A 16,964-nucleotide genomic window follows, 5' to 3' on the forward strand; every position below is an offset into this window, starting at 1 on the left:
CATCATTTATTTCAGTTGAAATATTTCTTGTAAAATGAAATTTTTCTTATAGTAGACTAAATAGGAGAAGACTCACATTTTCTTAACGGTGATCAGTTCTCTACCTCTTCCATTGGCTTCTGTTGGTTAGTCCTAATTCTGACCTTCACCAGCCTTCAGTTCAAGGAGGAACTGCCCGCTGTGACCAACAGATGCTCACTACCATTAACATAATATGGTACAGTTCCGAGTGGTTAGGCTATGGGCAATGAGATCTCAAGGGACAACAAAAATGTTTGCTCACTGTCTTGTGACTGGATAGTTGTTCTGTTACTGGAACAAGAAGAAATACTTTACAGAGAAGGGAATATTAAAACACTTGGTCTTAGAATGATTTTCAAATAAAGGAATTACAAGTGTTAGGCTTCTAGACTACTCAAAGTGAATAAGAAATACTATTTCAAAAAGTAGGTTCCCAAAGGAAACCACACTTTAATTTAATCAATTGCGAATAGTGAAATTACAGAGTTTCATCCCAGCATGGCAGTGGGTTTGCAGGTTGGCTTGCCACACCATGTAGTGTGCTTTTCTTGCACACAGAGCATTGAAGTATTTGTAAATAAAGAGAATATGTTCCTGTATTTTTAACAATGATGTAAACTGTGTGTATCTGGAAGAAATCATAGCTTCTGGTAAAGTCATTTGCTTTCTGTGTTATTGTAAAGTTGGCAGTAGATTGTACAGCGTGTGTGTTGTTTGCATGCATGTTATATGTTTATATTTCAAAGACTGAGAAAGAGAGATCACATTTTTATTGATGTTATTTTTACATGTGCTAGAAAATAAAATAAAGTTTGTCAGTACCTTATCTTTTGTGTAGCAGCCTCTTCACATCAAACCATGTTTACCTCTTTGTTGTAGCAAAGTTCACTGTGAGCAATATCTTTGCTATACATACGGATTTTCATCTAATTTGTTACAGTCAAATAGCTTCTAAGCTACTGAAGATATCCTTATGCAGTTGAAAGGGGCTTGTAGAAAGATTGTGCTATGTTTTCCTGCAGGATGATTAATAACAAAAATATTGATACCAACTTTATTTTAAAATGTGGAACTAGTTAGTACAGTTGGCATAAATGTTCAAAGGAAATGGAAATGGCGTGCGGCTTTCAGTGCCGGGAGTGTCCGAGGACATGTTCGGCTCGCCAGGTGCAGGACTTTTGATTTTGACCTGCGTGTCTTGATGAGGATGAAACGATGATGAAGATGACACATAACACCCCAGTCCCTGTACCAGGGGAATTAACCTATTATGGTTAAAATTCCCAACCCTGCCGGGAATCAAACCCAGGACCCCTGTGACCAAAGGCCAGCACGCTAACCATTTAGCCATGGAGCCGGACAATTTTCAAATTTTAAACAGTTTAAAGATGCAAGTAACTTTTAAAATCAATTAAATCTTGAAACACTGGTAATGATTTAACATATGGTTTGAGGGCCTGAACACCAGCCGTATCACACACCATTTAATAGTGCAAAGCTCTTATCAGGCAACACAAAATTGAAGTAGACAGTTGTGAACAAGTCTTGTACGTGGTATGCATAATTTGCTTATAAAGTTGTGTCTTATCTTTTCAGATAATGCACTGTTTGCACGAAACTGTATTTCCATAATAGCATTTATCCGACCATTAAACATATCAAACTTTTGTAACTCTAACAACAAAAGCTTTGCTTAAGTTTGATTTAAACTGATGAAAATGAAAAAATGAAAATCCACAGCCTGTTTCCAGTCATTCGACTGGGTCAGGAATGGAATGAATGAAGCCCCCATCTAGCGGCAAGGATAGGAATTGTGCCGATGGTCTATGCCTGTTCCACTCCTCTGGGGCAATGATTAATTAATGACAGATGAAATGAAATGATACTGGAGAGTGTTGCTGGAATGAAATATGACAGGGAAAACTGGAATACCTGGAGAAAAACCTGTCCTGCCTCCGCTTCATCCAGCACAAATCTCACATGGAGTGACCAGGATTTGAACCATGGAACACAGCGGTGAGAGGCCAGCGCGCTGCCACCTGAGCCACAGAGGCTTCTCCTTTAAACTGATATTTTTATTTATTTCAAAAATATAACCCATGCTCTCCCTTACTTAATTAGCCTGTTCTGTGTAAACTTCAAAAGCAAGGTACAAATACTATTTACACGACATGCTTATGACTGCCGCTTCTTGCCCCAGTAACAAGAAGCATGTCCAGAATGCACACTTCCTTACTACCATATATGAAAACAGCATGTGGATCTTGCAGCGGATTAGAAGTTATGTGGTGGTAACCCTATAGATGACTGACCCTATATATCTAGAAAGATAAGCTAAAATCTGTAATGTTCTATGCAATGCTTTGAATCAGGGTTGTTTTAAATCCTATAGTAACATGTTTGGCATCATTATTTCCCAAATTTATTCAATTTAATGTCATGCTGTTTGAATTTCAAATTCATATTACATTATTATTAAATGATAAACTTAAAAGAAAGTACAAGTTGTAAAATTTAATTTTACTTCTCACAGACTTTTGAGTAGTCGTGGAAAGAAGCAGTATGCATAGCAAAAGCCAACAGTCTGTTATTTGCCGAGCACTGTGGAAATACATTGGCTTATGTAGAGGGTTTTTACATCAAAACTATTTTAGAAAATATCTTTGTCAATTGTCAACAGATTTCTAACAAGGCAATTTCAAGTGTGCTGAAAACTCCAGAGAGATAAAAATCAAATCATAGATAGAAAGGCTGGCTGGCTCTCGTCTACATCTGTTCACGCGAGGAGCAGGAGTAAAGAATGTTACCCGAGTTGGCATTAATTCAAGTTCAGAGGGTCCCTAAAGGAGAAATATACCTTATTCACTTGCTATTTCAACAAGCATTTCCACACCAGAATGTAAAAGATTTTGTTCTTTTGTTGGCGAGGGAATGATCTGCTAATTGTTCAGTTGATTCAAAAAACACAGTAGTTCATTAAATTGAATAAGAGATAGTGGTAGAACTTAAATTGCTTTCATGTCAGCTTGATTGAGCATTGGATGGTACATTTTGATTTTGTCATGACGCCTATTTAGTGAATGTGATTCAATTAATTAATTCCTTATTTACAACTAGGATCACTGTGCGTATTTATCATATGGCTTTTAGTGCCTGAAGTGTCCAAGTACATGTTCCAGATCTTTCCATTGGACGCCCATGGGAGACTTGCATGGCTCAATGTGGGATGATTACGTAGGGGGAGGGTGAAACCTGATGTTGGCACATCATTCCGTTTTGTGACTGGTTCAAACCTTCTCCAAGTGAATCTGTCTTGAATGTCATCTTAGCCTTTTCATAGTTATTCGGGCATGACAAGGGGTCTCTGGTACATGTACAAACCCCAGACCACCACAAAGTAGGTGGAGGCAGTGACCGTTGTTGATTCTTAGACAAATACTGCATGTACTTTACTTTTAATTAGATTTCATTTTCATTTGAGTGTATTTCACTTAAAGCTGTTTTCAATCAATCAATACTGATCTGCATTTAGGGCAGTCGCCCAGGTGGCAGATTCCCTATCTGTTGCTTTCCTAGCCTTTTCCTAAACGATTTCAAAGAAATTGGAAATTTATCGAACATCTCCCTTGGTAAGTTATTCCAATCCCTAACTCCCCTTCCTATAAATGAATATTTGCCCCAGTTTGTCCTCTTGAATTCCAACTTTATCTTCATATCGTGATCTTTCCTACTTTTATAAACGCCATTCAAACCTATTCGTCTACTAATGTCATTCCACGCCATCTCTCCGCTGACAGCTCGGAACATACCACTTAGTCGAGTAGCTCTTCTTCTTTCTCTCAATTCTTCCCAACCCAAACATTGCAACATTTTTGTAACGCTACTCTTTTGTCGGAAATCACCCAGAACAAATCGAGCTGCTTTTCTTTGGATTTTTTCCAGTTCTTGAATCAGGTAATCCTGGTGAGGGTCCCATACACTGGAACCATACTCTAGTTGGGGTCTTACCAGAGACTTATATGCACTCTCCTTTACATCCTTACTACAACCCCTAAACACCCTCATAACCATGTGTAGAGATCGGTACCCTTTATTTACAATCCCATTTATGTGATTACCCCAGTGAAGATCTTTCCTTATATTAACACCTAGATACTTACAATGATCCCCAAAAGGAACTTTCACCCCATCAACGCAGTAATTAAAACTGAGAGGACTTTTCCTATTTGTGAAACTCACAACCTGACTTTTAGCCCCGTTTATCAACATACCATTGCCTGCTGTCCATCTCACAACATTTTCGAGGTCACGTTGCAGTTGCTCACAATCTTGTAACTTATTTATCACTCTATAGAGAATAACATCATCCGCAAAAAGCCTTGCCTCCGATTCCACTCCTTTACTCATATCATTTATATATATAAGAAAACATAAAGGTCCAATAACACTGCCCTGAGGAACTCCCCTCTCAACTATTACAGGGTCAGACAAAGCTTCACCTACTCTAACTCTCTGAGATCTATTTTCTAGAAATATAGCAACCCATTCAGTCACTCTTTTGTCTAGTCCAATTGCACTCATTTTTGCCAGTAGTCTCCCATGATCCACCCTATCAAATGCTTTAGACATGTCAATCGCGATACAGTCCATTTGACCTCCAGAATCCAAGATATCTGCTATATCTTGCTGGAATCCTACAAGTTGAGCTTCGGTGGAATAACCTTTCCTAAAACCGAATTGCCTTCTATCGAACCAGTTATTAATTTCACAAACATGTCTAATATAATCAGAAAGAATGCCTTCCCAAAGCTTACATACAATGCATGTCAAACTTACTGGCCTGTAATTTTCAGCTTTATGTCTATCACCCTTTCTTTTATACACAGGGGATACTATAGCAACTCTCCATTCATCTGGTATAGCTCCTTTGACCAAACAATAATCAGATAAGTACTTCAGATATGGTACTATATCCCAACCCATTGTCTTTAGTATATCCCCAGAAATCTGATCAATTCCAGCCGCTTTTCTAGTTTTCAACTTTTGTATCTTATTGTAAATGTCATTGTTATCATATGTAAATTTTATTACTTCTTTGGCCTTAGTCTCTTCCTCTATCTCGACATTATCCTTGTAACCAACAATCTTTACATACTGCTGACTGAATACTTCTGCCTTTTGAAGATCCTCACATACACACTCCCCTTGTTCATTAATTATTCCTGGAATGTCCTTCTTGGAACCTGTTTCTGCCTTAAAATACCTATACATACCCTTCCATTTTTCACTAAAATTTGTATGACTGCCAATTATGCTTGCCATCATGTTATCCTTAGCTGCCTTCTTTGCTAGATTCAATTTTCTAGTAAGTTCCTTCAATTTCTCCTTACTTCCACAGCCATTTCTAACTCTATTTCTTTCCAGTCTGCACCTCCTTCTTAGTCTCTTTATTTCTCTATTATAATAAGGTGGGTCTTTACCATTCCTTACCACCCTTAAAGGTACAAACCTGTTTTCGCATTCCTCAACAATTTCTTTAAACCCATCCCAGAGTCTGTTTACATTTTTATTTACCGTTTTCCACCGATCATAGTTACTTTTTAGAAACTGCCTCATACCTGCTTTATCAGCCATATGGTACTGCCTAACAGTCCTACTTTTAAGACCTTCCTTTCTATCGCATTTATTTTTAACTACCACAAAAACAGCTTCATGATCACTAATACCATCTATTACTTCAGTTTCCCTATAGAGCTCATCTGGTTTTATCAGCACCACATCCAGGATATTTTTCCCTCTGGTTGGTTCCATCACTTTCTGAATCAGCTGTCCTTCCCATATTAACTTATTTGCCATTTGTTGGTCATGCTTCCTGTCGTTCGCATTTCCTTCCCAATTGACATCTGGCAAATTCAGATCTCCCACTACAATCACATTTCTTTCCATGTCGTTTCCCACATAGCTGACAATCCTATCAAATAATTCCGAATCCGCATCAGTGCTACCCATTCCCGATCTGTACACTCCAAATATATCAAGTTGCCTATTATCTTTAGAAATGAGCCTTACACCTAGAATTTCATGTGTCTCATCTTTAACTTTTTCGTAGCTTACAAATTCTTCTTTCACCAGAATGAAAACTCCCCCTCCCACCTTTCCTATCCTATCTCTACGATACACACTCCAGTGCCGTGAGAAAATTTCTGCATCCATTATATCATTTCTCAACCATGATTCAACTCCTATTACAATATCTGGTAAATATATATCTATTAAATTACTTAATTCTATTCCTTTCTTTACAATACTTCTACAGTTCAGCACTAACAATTTTATGTCATCCCTACTTGATTTCCAGTTCCCTGTTCCCTTATCACCGCTCCCTAGGCCATCCCGTTTCCCTGAATGTACCTCCCTATTACCCTTCCAAACAAATTTCCTAACTTATACGTACCACTGCGGTTTAAATGAAGGCCATCCGAGCGCAGATCCCTATCTCCTACCCACCCATTAGGATCTAGAAATTTCACTCCCAGTTTCCCACATACCCACTCCATAGTCTCATTTAAATCCCCAATCACCCTCCAGTCAGTATCCCTCCTACACAGTATTCCACTAATAACAATCTCCGCTTTCTTAAACTTCACCCGTGCTGCATTTACCAGATCCCACACATCTCCAACTATGTTGGTACTTATATCAGCTTGCCTTACGTTGTTGGTACCAACGTGAAACACTACCACCTTCTCCTTCCCCTCCTCCCTCTCTTCTACTTTCCTCAACATCTGCTTCAACCTAATTCCTGGATAACATTCTACCCTGGTTCCCTTTCCTCCACACACTTTCCCCACGTGTCTAACGATGGAATCCCCCATGACCAGAGCCTCAACCCTACCCACCTCATTTGATCCCCTCCCCTCCTGGTCAACCCTATCTTTCCTGATAGCTGCAGAAGCTACTTCCTCCTCCCTTTTCTCCTTCCCATGACCCTGTTCCACCTGTCTTTTCCTATCCTCTACTCTACATTTCCCTTTCCTACCTTTTCCCTTCCTCCTACTTGCATGCATCTCAGCAACAGTTCCCTGTCCCTCATCTTCCCTCTGTTGTTCTACCTGGAGTGACTCGTACCGATTTCGCACAGACACCTGTCCTGAATTCTGATCCTGAATAGAGCCCTTGGCCTGCAATCTCCTTCCCCTTAGAACATTAGACCACCTGTCTTCTACAACTCCTCCCTTTCCTTCCCCTCCCTCTTGTACACCTACTGTAACCTGTACATTGTTTGAGGGAGTCCTATCTTCCTTCCTGTCTTCTGTGAGAATCCTAATTATCTCATTATCTAATTATTTCAGGTACGCCAACAGATGTTTATTAGTCAATCTGGGGCTTGGCATATTTCATTTGTCATGGTTGGTAAATAACAAATTAGCACTTTTGAACATGAAAAGCAAAGGACACTGTCTCCTTGAGGAATGCAGAAAAACTCAAATTTGCCTTAGGGTAACTATTTTGTTGGCTTTGAATGTGCCACAACTACTTTCCAATTAAAACGGTGCCACTACCCACCAATAACTATATTTAATTCACGACGTGAATACTCCCGCAGTGCCTTTTGGGCAGATTATTTAAATTCCTTCTCTCCTCTGCAGCTTCTATCTCTTGTAGTAGTCCAAACCACTAAATGCCAGCATGTTTCCAGTAAATCAATCATCAGACCACCCACAATTTATTGGCAGGAGCTACAACGTGGGCAAGACAGCAGCAAGCAAATAAGGAAGCTCGTAGAAGAAGCTGGAAATTGATTAACAATGTAACGAGTGTCCAGAATTATCTGGCAGTGTGAGCCTGTATAAAGAGCAGAACCGATGCAGGGAATTAGGAGACGTTTGCAAGCCCTTCGTATTTGCAATCTAGATGAGCTGTGAAGTAAAATGTTCTGGAATAACACTGCGCTGTGAGAAGCAGCATTGGTGAACAGGAGTTGACACGGTGGTGGGCCATGATTGTGAGTAAACTCTGTGCTGATGGAGACTAACACAATCTAAATAGCAGCTTAATACGGTTTAGTTCATGTCTCCCTTGCATACAACACTATATACCTCTCCGAGTATTTATTTTAGTTTTAAGGAGTCTGGTAACCCACTGCAGCAGATATTTGAGGCGGTCCGTTCCAAAACTCGTCTTATCCATCATAAGTGATTTTTCAGGAAAAGCGAAAAACCTGTAATTTTTGTAATATAAGTCTCACTTGTTTAAATGTATTACGACGCGTTCAAGTCCAATGTCATAGGGTCGTCTTACTGAAGAATTATAAATATAATAAATAGAACGTCCATAAATTACATTTGTATTTTGGATAAGACGAGTTTTGGAGCATCCAAATATATTCAAAATATATTACCTCACACAACTTATTTTTAAACACGAAAAAAGAAAGGATTGAGAATATAATCTAGTAATAAAACTCACCAGTACACTCATGCACCTTTTTGCTATCAGTATAATGATATTCACAAATAAATTAAACATAGCAGTGTGATTTATCATATTTACAACTTATCCATAGTATTTGGAGAGAATTCTTCCTTTATAGGCTACACTGTACTCACAATAGAAGTAACTTGAACAATAAAACACTTTGTTGTTAATCAAACTCTCAAAAATGTTCCCTCCTCTTGAGATCCATCACAAAGAACTTCTGTTTCTTCAACAAGATTGTTTTCGTCTACAGAAATTGTGGTGAACAGATTCTTATAAAAAGAAAGCAACTCATTCCTATCCCAATCCATTCCAAAATGCTTTTCAAGCAAACTTTTTACGTCCTTTACTTTGGCGGGATTCAAGTTTACTCCTGGCAATAATTCAGGTGGCATTAGCATATCTCGCAGGCGTTTTCCTAAACTGATGTCTGAGTTGTAATGAGGTTCTCCCCATAAGGGTGACATTTCCCAGTGAGTCTTTGCTAATAACAAATCGTTTCACTGAAGAAAATTTAAAGTGCCAAGATGCAGGCATTTTCATCATATTTTCAGAAACCATTTTCCAATTGTTCACCGAGCAGTCTCTGCCAAACTTGAAGACTTCAGCATGTTTGCTAAAGATGTCTTCATATTCTGCTGGATTACAGATTATAGGGCATTTCCGTATCTCTCTCTCTCGACTTGAGCAAATACCCTGTCAGAGGGCAGAAATGAGTGGCCTGTCATAGGAAAGACCAATTCAGCACTTTCTATATTAGGTGGAGCTGTGTGTGTCAAGAAATATTAGCACATTGCAATCATTGTAGATTTGCGGTTCTGTCCTCCGCAGCCATCCGCACGAATTCGTATAGTAGTGAAGTTTGACAAATCAGTTTGTGATGATCGATGGTAAAGTGCAGATGACGTTTCATTAGACCCCTTGTTGAATTCATGATCCATCCATGTGTATGTAAAAACATTCTTCTTTGTCAACTTGGCATGTGAAGTACCCCTCACAATGGTAAAATTATAGGTATACAATTTGCGACTGTAATAGGCAATTTGATCTGGAACTTTTGGATTCACAAGATTCTTTTGGCAGTCAAATGAAAATATTGCCATGCTGTCCCTTTCTTCTTGGAGCTTTTTGAAAAAAGCTGCAGCCCTTAGTTTGTGTACTCTAAGTTCCAAGATTAAATCATTCTTCAGTGATGCGTTCGAACTTTCAAGTTTAATTTTCTCCTTGAGCTCTATGCACTTTGAGCAAGCGTCAGTAACTGGTGTTCCGAATCCTATGTTGTAGCAACGCGTAAAAATTTCACGGAAGAACCACCGCTTCACCCTCACTTCTTCAGGTGATTTCTTGTTATACATTTTGTAAAGCTTAGCGATGCTTAAATTTCCGGGTAGATACTGTCTGACCGGTGACTTTCCGCGGCAATAGTGACTTTCACAACACTGCACACTTTCAATGAAACGTTTCAGGGAGTGCCTCTTTTCAGTGTACTCTGGTTTGATCCTAGCTCCTCCCCTCTTTTCTGTTAGAAGTTTCCCTGTCGTGAAGTGATTTCTGGCAATCCTCTGAACCCGATCTTTGCTGACATGCAATACATACAAGAATGTCTTTTGGCAGAACTGAATGTGAAACTGTTCTGTATTAGCAAGTTTTATATACCTTCCACAACAAGAGCAATATTTTCGGTCATCTTAATACACTCTATTCACAGCACAAAACTGCATGAAAGACTAACACAGTTCAAGAGCAACTCAAAGAGTGGAAAGACTGGCATAAAACGCGGGTATATTCTAGCGTGAGTTACGTGCTGAAATTATCCATTCCTATTGGTTGATTGTATATGGCGAGTTTTGGAACGACAAGCGCCGTGGATAAGGCGAGTTATGGAACAATAGCCTAAGTTTGGTGACAGATTTCTATGGGAAAAGGAGAGATTTGGTGCTTAATTTTGTGTTAGAACTATCAAAAACACCACCAAGAAGGCAATGCTACCTCTAACTCATTTTTTAAAAAAATGGATAAGACGAGTTTTGGAAAGGACCGCCTCATTTAAACTCGGTACAAGTAGTGTTTTATCTTTTATACTCCTCTCCTGAGTCAAGTCAGTCCACAGTAACACTGGAGTACCTCAACATGAAACAGACAGTGCAAAGCACCAGCATTATCAACTATTATGGGGAACACCCCAAATGACACATGTGCACATTGTACTTTGACTGTAAGGTACAGTTCTTATTTTTAATAAGAGGAACCATTGTAACTTATCTTCTGGAAAAGCTATTTTTCATAAGCAAAAAAGTATAATACACATATGATTGAAAAAACAATAAATTGACTCGCTAAAAGAGGATCCCCATATTTAAATGAACAGCAGAAAGGTACCCAAATTTGAAACCGAACATCTTTCTTCTAGGCTCATGTGTTCTTAAAACAAGCAGTGCTTCTATTCTTCATGAAAAGTTTTAAGTTGGATAGCATGTTATATATTGAAAAGCCATACAAAGGATAAAAGAGTGCAAAAACATGACGTAAAATTGTTGGGATAGGAAAAGAGTGACTGGAAAATAGTGACAGATGAATTCATGCTTATAGATATGATGTGGGCTTTTGGGCTTACGCCGCGTCCCGAAAATAAGGTGAAATTCTTTACATTTTGCAGAGAACTATGCTCTGCGTCATCAGAAGAAAATCTCTACTGTCCACAAGAAAGGCTTCTAAAACAATGAGGTTTGAATTTAGAAATTACCCAATAGAATACCCAATTCAGGCTTCGAGTGATGGTAAATGGAGTGAAGAAGAACTTAAAATTCTGTGGAAAGACCTGTAAGTGATGGCTAAAAAGGAGAAAGCTGTGGTGATCCCCAGACAACATAGCCTGCGTGCATGATTTTTCGAAGATAATCAATAAAACAATGCTGTGTTACAATAATTCCAACATAATTTGCTCCCTTATTGGAAATGATACATTTTCCAGTTAACTCATTCTTGATCACCCCAGTGTGCCAATTGGAGCTCATTAGTTGGTAACAGTACACCTACCAAGACGTATGACTAGTGCATGAAGTGGAAAATTAATGCCTCTTGGAATCAAAATCTATACCAGGTGATGCTACAGTCACAAATCTTGTCTAAGACAATGAAATCCATAATTCTGGAAATAAAGTGGAATTCTGTAGTAAATAATCTCTAAATATATTCAGAAGGAACGTAAAATATTCCTTCTTAACAACTCGTTCTTTTTTTTGTTTGACCGTACATATGACATACATTAAAGTACTGTTGTTACTGCAACCAACCATATTCCATACTGATTAAAATCATATGTGGAACAATCCTCAAGCCTTGAAAGCAGCAATTGATTTAAAAAAAAACTCTCAAAAACCCAACTTTAAACACTTCATTTGCCAGATAAATTTCACAAACTGCACAATCAACAAGCTGCATTTCAAATAAAATCAATTTGCTGATGAAAATGAAATGGCATATGGCTTTTAGTGCCGCGAGTGCCCGAAGACATGTTCGGCTTGCCAGGTGCAGGTTTTTCGATTTGACGTCCGTAGGCGACCTGTGTGTCGTGATGAGGATGAAATGATGATGAAGACAACACATACACCCAGCCCCCATGCCAGAGAAATTAACCAATGATGGTTAAAATTCCCGACCCTGCCAGGAATCGAACCCAGGACCCCTGTGACCAAAGGCCATCACGCTAACCCTTTAGCTATGGAGCCGGACAATTTGTTGATGTTCATATTATAATAAATTGAGTTCATTGTGTGTGTTTTAATATGTCTTGCTTTGAGGTTAAATCTCCAAACCTAAACTCTGCTCCGAATATGCCATCTGATGAACTAGTCAGGAACATTCATGGTCAATATATTGGGCTTGCCATCTGTCACAATAGTTGATTACAAGCTGAACAGTCACAGCTTCATTCTCAGTAAAGTAACAGACAAGGTGTAAAAAAGGAAAAAATTTAGACAGTTACGGTCAAACAAAAAGTCATATGCATCTTGTGTATTATGGTAATTAGGTAAATGCTCATAAGGAAATTATGAATACTTGCACCAATGCCATTACAGGCCTCTTGCTATTAAACTCTCTCTCCATGAAAATATACAACTGTTGCTTTTCACACACTAGTATATTCCAGTCATTTTCTTCATCAAGATAGTCAATGTAGTGTAAGTAATGCACGAATACATTAAAACATATTTTCCTCTTGTGTCCGGTACAGTATTCTAGTTCAGTCAACAGGTCTACTCTCTGCTTATGCCAGAATACTTAACGGATGTGTTTGGAAATTAGGCAGTGCAGAACAAATATGATGTTTCAGAAACCTCTATCTTTATCTTCCTATGTTCTTTGTTTCAACTTTCAAAAGATCACTTTAGGTTGGTCCAGTTCAATACGACAAAACTGACGGCTTTGCACTTGTTTGTCTGCAGGCCCTGCAATAGCGCAACCAGGTGCTCCACCACCCCTGTATATGTACGGTACTGCTAACTACAGTGCCCTCATACGAAGTACTACTGTGGGGCTCGGTTGGGCAGAAATGTTGCAAGAAGACAGTCTTAAGCTAATGACCTCCCAGATAAACCTCTGGGAACACTGAGTTGTTTAACAAATAATAATAATAATAATAATGCAGACATTTCAATTTGATGCCATCTGGCTATCTGATCGTCAATTTTGATGTTCTGTTTTACTCTAGGCCTACTAGATGGCAGACCGGGCAAATCGAAACTCTTTGGGCGTCTATGGCTGAGTTTTAATGAATTTTGTCGGGTAAACACCAAATATGTCTCCAGACATCCTTTACACACCAACATCGTGCGACAAGAACATTAAAATGCCATGTGTTTTATGTCAATGTATACATTTTCATGTCAATGTGTGTATTTTCAACTAGTGCATTGTTTCCAATAGATTGAAACAAGACCAACAAGTATATTCCGTGTTCCACAAACACACAACAGTTTTTTAAAACCAGAACCAAGAACTTTTTAAGTGCCAAGTAGCTTATGTCTTTGTGTGCATTTCATTTCAATGTATATATGTATATATATATTTCAACTATTTATTTACTTAATTAAGAGTGCATAACAACATTGTAGTTTGTCCAACCCTTGTCCCGTTTCCCTACAGGGTCGGGTATGAGGTGAGATTAATCTGTCAGCTAGTTTAATTGGATTGAAACAAGACTAACAAGTCCAAGAACATTCTCTCTCTTTTTTTTTTTTTTTGCTTTACGTCGCACAGACACAGATAAGTCTTATGGCGACGATGGGAGAGGAAAGATCTAGGAATTGGAAGGAACTGGCCTTAATTAAGGTACAACCCCAGCATTTGCCTGGTGTGAAAATGGGAAACCACGGAAAACCATCTTCAGGGTTGCCAACAGTGGGGCTCGAACCGACTATCTCCCGATTACTAGATACTGGCCGCACTTAAGCGACTGCAGCTATAGAGCTCGGTAAGAACATTCTTAAAGTGTTTTATATCGTTATATGGGTTTCATGTCGATCTGTATATTTTCAACCAGTGCATATGTTTCCAGTGTTCCGTTAACACACGACAGTTTAAACCAGAACTAAGAACATTTTTAAGTTCCAAGTATTGCATACCATGTGTAAGTTACACTTCAAAGTGTATGTTTTGCAACCCATTGATGTGTTTTTAGGCAATCGCCATTATGTATATAATTTATTATGATGTCTTATGTCAACCAACCGAGATGTATACCCTAATGATTGTTATCAGATTCCCCTTTATTTGATATTCAACAAGAACTGATGATGACTCCAAGGTCTTCGCCCAATAAATTCAATATATTTTACAATGTGTTGAATGGTGGAACATCCCTCAAACTCTATTATATTAATAATGTACTCACTCGACATCAATCTCCATCATTGTTGTGATGGAAACAACTACCAAGAATCACACTGTTACAATGCACCAAGCAAAAAGTAGCACTTTTTTATGCATCTGACACAAAGATCACAGCTTCCTCAAATCTATACAAGCAGCAGGAGCAACTGAAATATACTGTACATTGGATGCATGTCCATATGAACATATGAAAAAAAAAAAAGTGTTAAAACCACCAGAAATTAAAGTAATTTAGGCAGTTAAGGGTTAAGTTATTAAGAAAAATGAAAAAAAAAACTGTTAAAATGAAATTGTGGTGGTAAAATTGAGGAAACTGTATCTCATACTGCAGCATGAATATACAAAAATTAGTAACACTTTTGGGAGATACTTGGCACTTCAAAATTACAGATGTTAAGTTTTGGAAGCAAGGCAATACAAAATTTTATTTTGGAAGAAACTTTCAGCATATGTTGAGTTTTGAAAAAAAAAAAAAAAAAAAAAAGAACATTGGATTCAGCTTAACAAAGATTGTTTTAGTCACAATGTTGTTATGCACTGCCCGCCTGGTGGCCATGATCATTAAAGCGCTGAAGACTAAACGGTCTGACACTGAGGTTAGCCGGTTCGAGTCCCATTGGTAGAAAAAAATGTTCACCATCAGAATGTTGGCCGGCAGGGTAGGGGAGGTGGTGATATACAATTTCTAATCACTAGATTGCGTGCCAAACGCCTGGATGAAATTCCAAACCTCTCCGCGGTGATCATATGGAGTGAGGGCATATGACGCTGTCGATGGTGATTCGTCCGTCGAATGAAGACGTTAAGCCTTGGCAGACTCCTTGGTGTTATTTGACAGGAGTAGGCTATGTGCCGGCACCGGGTTTCACCTCTCCCTTCCTACTATTATATATCACGCCATTCATTTCATCTCATTAACTCCTCTGATGAGGTTGACATCAGGAAGGGCATCCGGTCATAAAAACTCGCCACGACAGATTAATCTCACCTCATACCCGACCCTGTAGGGAAGCGGGACAAGGGTTGGACAAACAACAATGTTGTTATGCACTCTTAATTAAGTAAATAAACACAAAACTTACAGTGAACATAGTTTCTAGCGAATTGGATGAAAAATACTATGGAGTAACATAATAAAACACCACGAGCAGTAAAGTAAGTCACGTGGATTAGATCCTCTTCCTGAGTTGTCTGCCACGTCACTTTCTGGATCCATGACCTTGTAATATCGGAAGTTCTTCATTGTTTTTTTGACTCTTCTCTACAGTGAAGTGTCAGCAATTGAACATTCATCTTTTCTTTGATGGCGTCACCAAATGGCAACTGATTTTCTCAAAAGTTACCTTTTTAGTTACCTGTTAACTCACTCCTACACTTTTGCTCACCATGAAGAGTAGAGTATTTTCCTTTCCTAAATACGGATCTCTTGCAGGATTGACTTATGAAATGTCATGTACCCTGGTGTTTTAAAGGAAGATTGGATGCTATCTTGTGCCAGTCAATCAACACCTAATGTGTTCACTGTGCCAGACTGCATAAAAGTTTGAGTGTAGGCCTCTGGTTTTACAGCAGTCTCATGCACTTTAATATCCTTTTCAATTCTCACGCTGGAGGTATGAAGGAGTGGCCTACAACGGGAAATACAGTTTCCACTTCTTTGCCTTGTGTAGGAGAATAGTTATACAGCTAATAGGAAATCATTCCAATCATGATCATTTTTTTTTATTTTGACCCCACAGCCATCAGAAACCACATAAGCTTTTGTAACACCAATATAATTGCAATATAACTGGTTCACCACTGGAAATTATAAATTTTCCAGCTAACTCATTCTTGGTTACCAGTATTTTGTCCCAGTGTGCCAGTTTGGACTCAGCAGCTGGTAAGTAGCACACCTACCGAGGTGCATTGTTAATGCATCAATTTTTATAAAAGGGACCAAGTGTCAAAGTAGCCTGTGCAGTGGTAAATCTATCCACCACTAATTTGGATACTCCTATGTGTGTGCACGAGAAGGGATTTCACTTCTTAAGCTTCTGACTGAGGAGATCATCTGTGGTGTTGAGGCTTCTTTAAAGCAGTTAATGGATCACATCGCAGAGGAGTTTCGTATTGAAACCGCCACATTTCAAATCTCCTCATCCCAATCTTACTTACAAAGAGCGACATGGTGTTAAACAACTAAAAATGAACAAGCATTTGGTGGTGTTGAATGCTGATAAAGGCAATGCTACAGTGGTCATGAAGACCACTGACTATAATAGCAAGATGAGAAACTTCTCTGTGATCCCACATATAAAGGTGCTAATGAATGATCCTACCAATACCATTGATAGCTAGCTCCATTCCGAGTGATGTTTCTCGTGGTTAGCGACTGCAGGCTTCCACAATTCCCAGTCTTTATGGCCTTCCTAAGTCGAATTCCCCTTAGAACTATTGTAAGTACCATAGGTTCCCCTACATACAACCTGGCCAAATACCTTGGAAAGCTTATCAAGCCGTACATAGGTAATGGGGCATTCATCAGGAATTCATTCAGTTTATTCACATTTTATCCAATCTGCATACCCCTT

The sequence above is a fragment of the Anabrus simplex genome, chromosome 12 (genome assembly GCF_040414725.1).
Source record: "Anabrus simplex isolate iqAnaSimp1 chromosome 12, ASM4041472v1, whole genome shotgun sequence".
NCBI classification, from domain to species: Eukaryota; Metazoa; Arthropoda; class Insecta; order Orthoptera; family Tettigoniidae; genus Anabrus; species Anabrus simplex.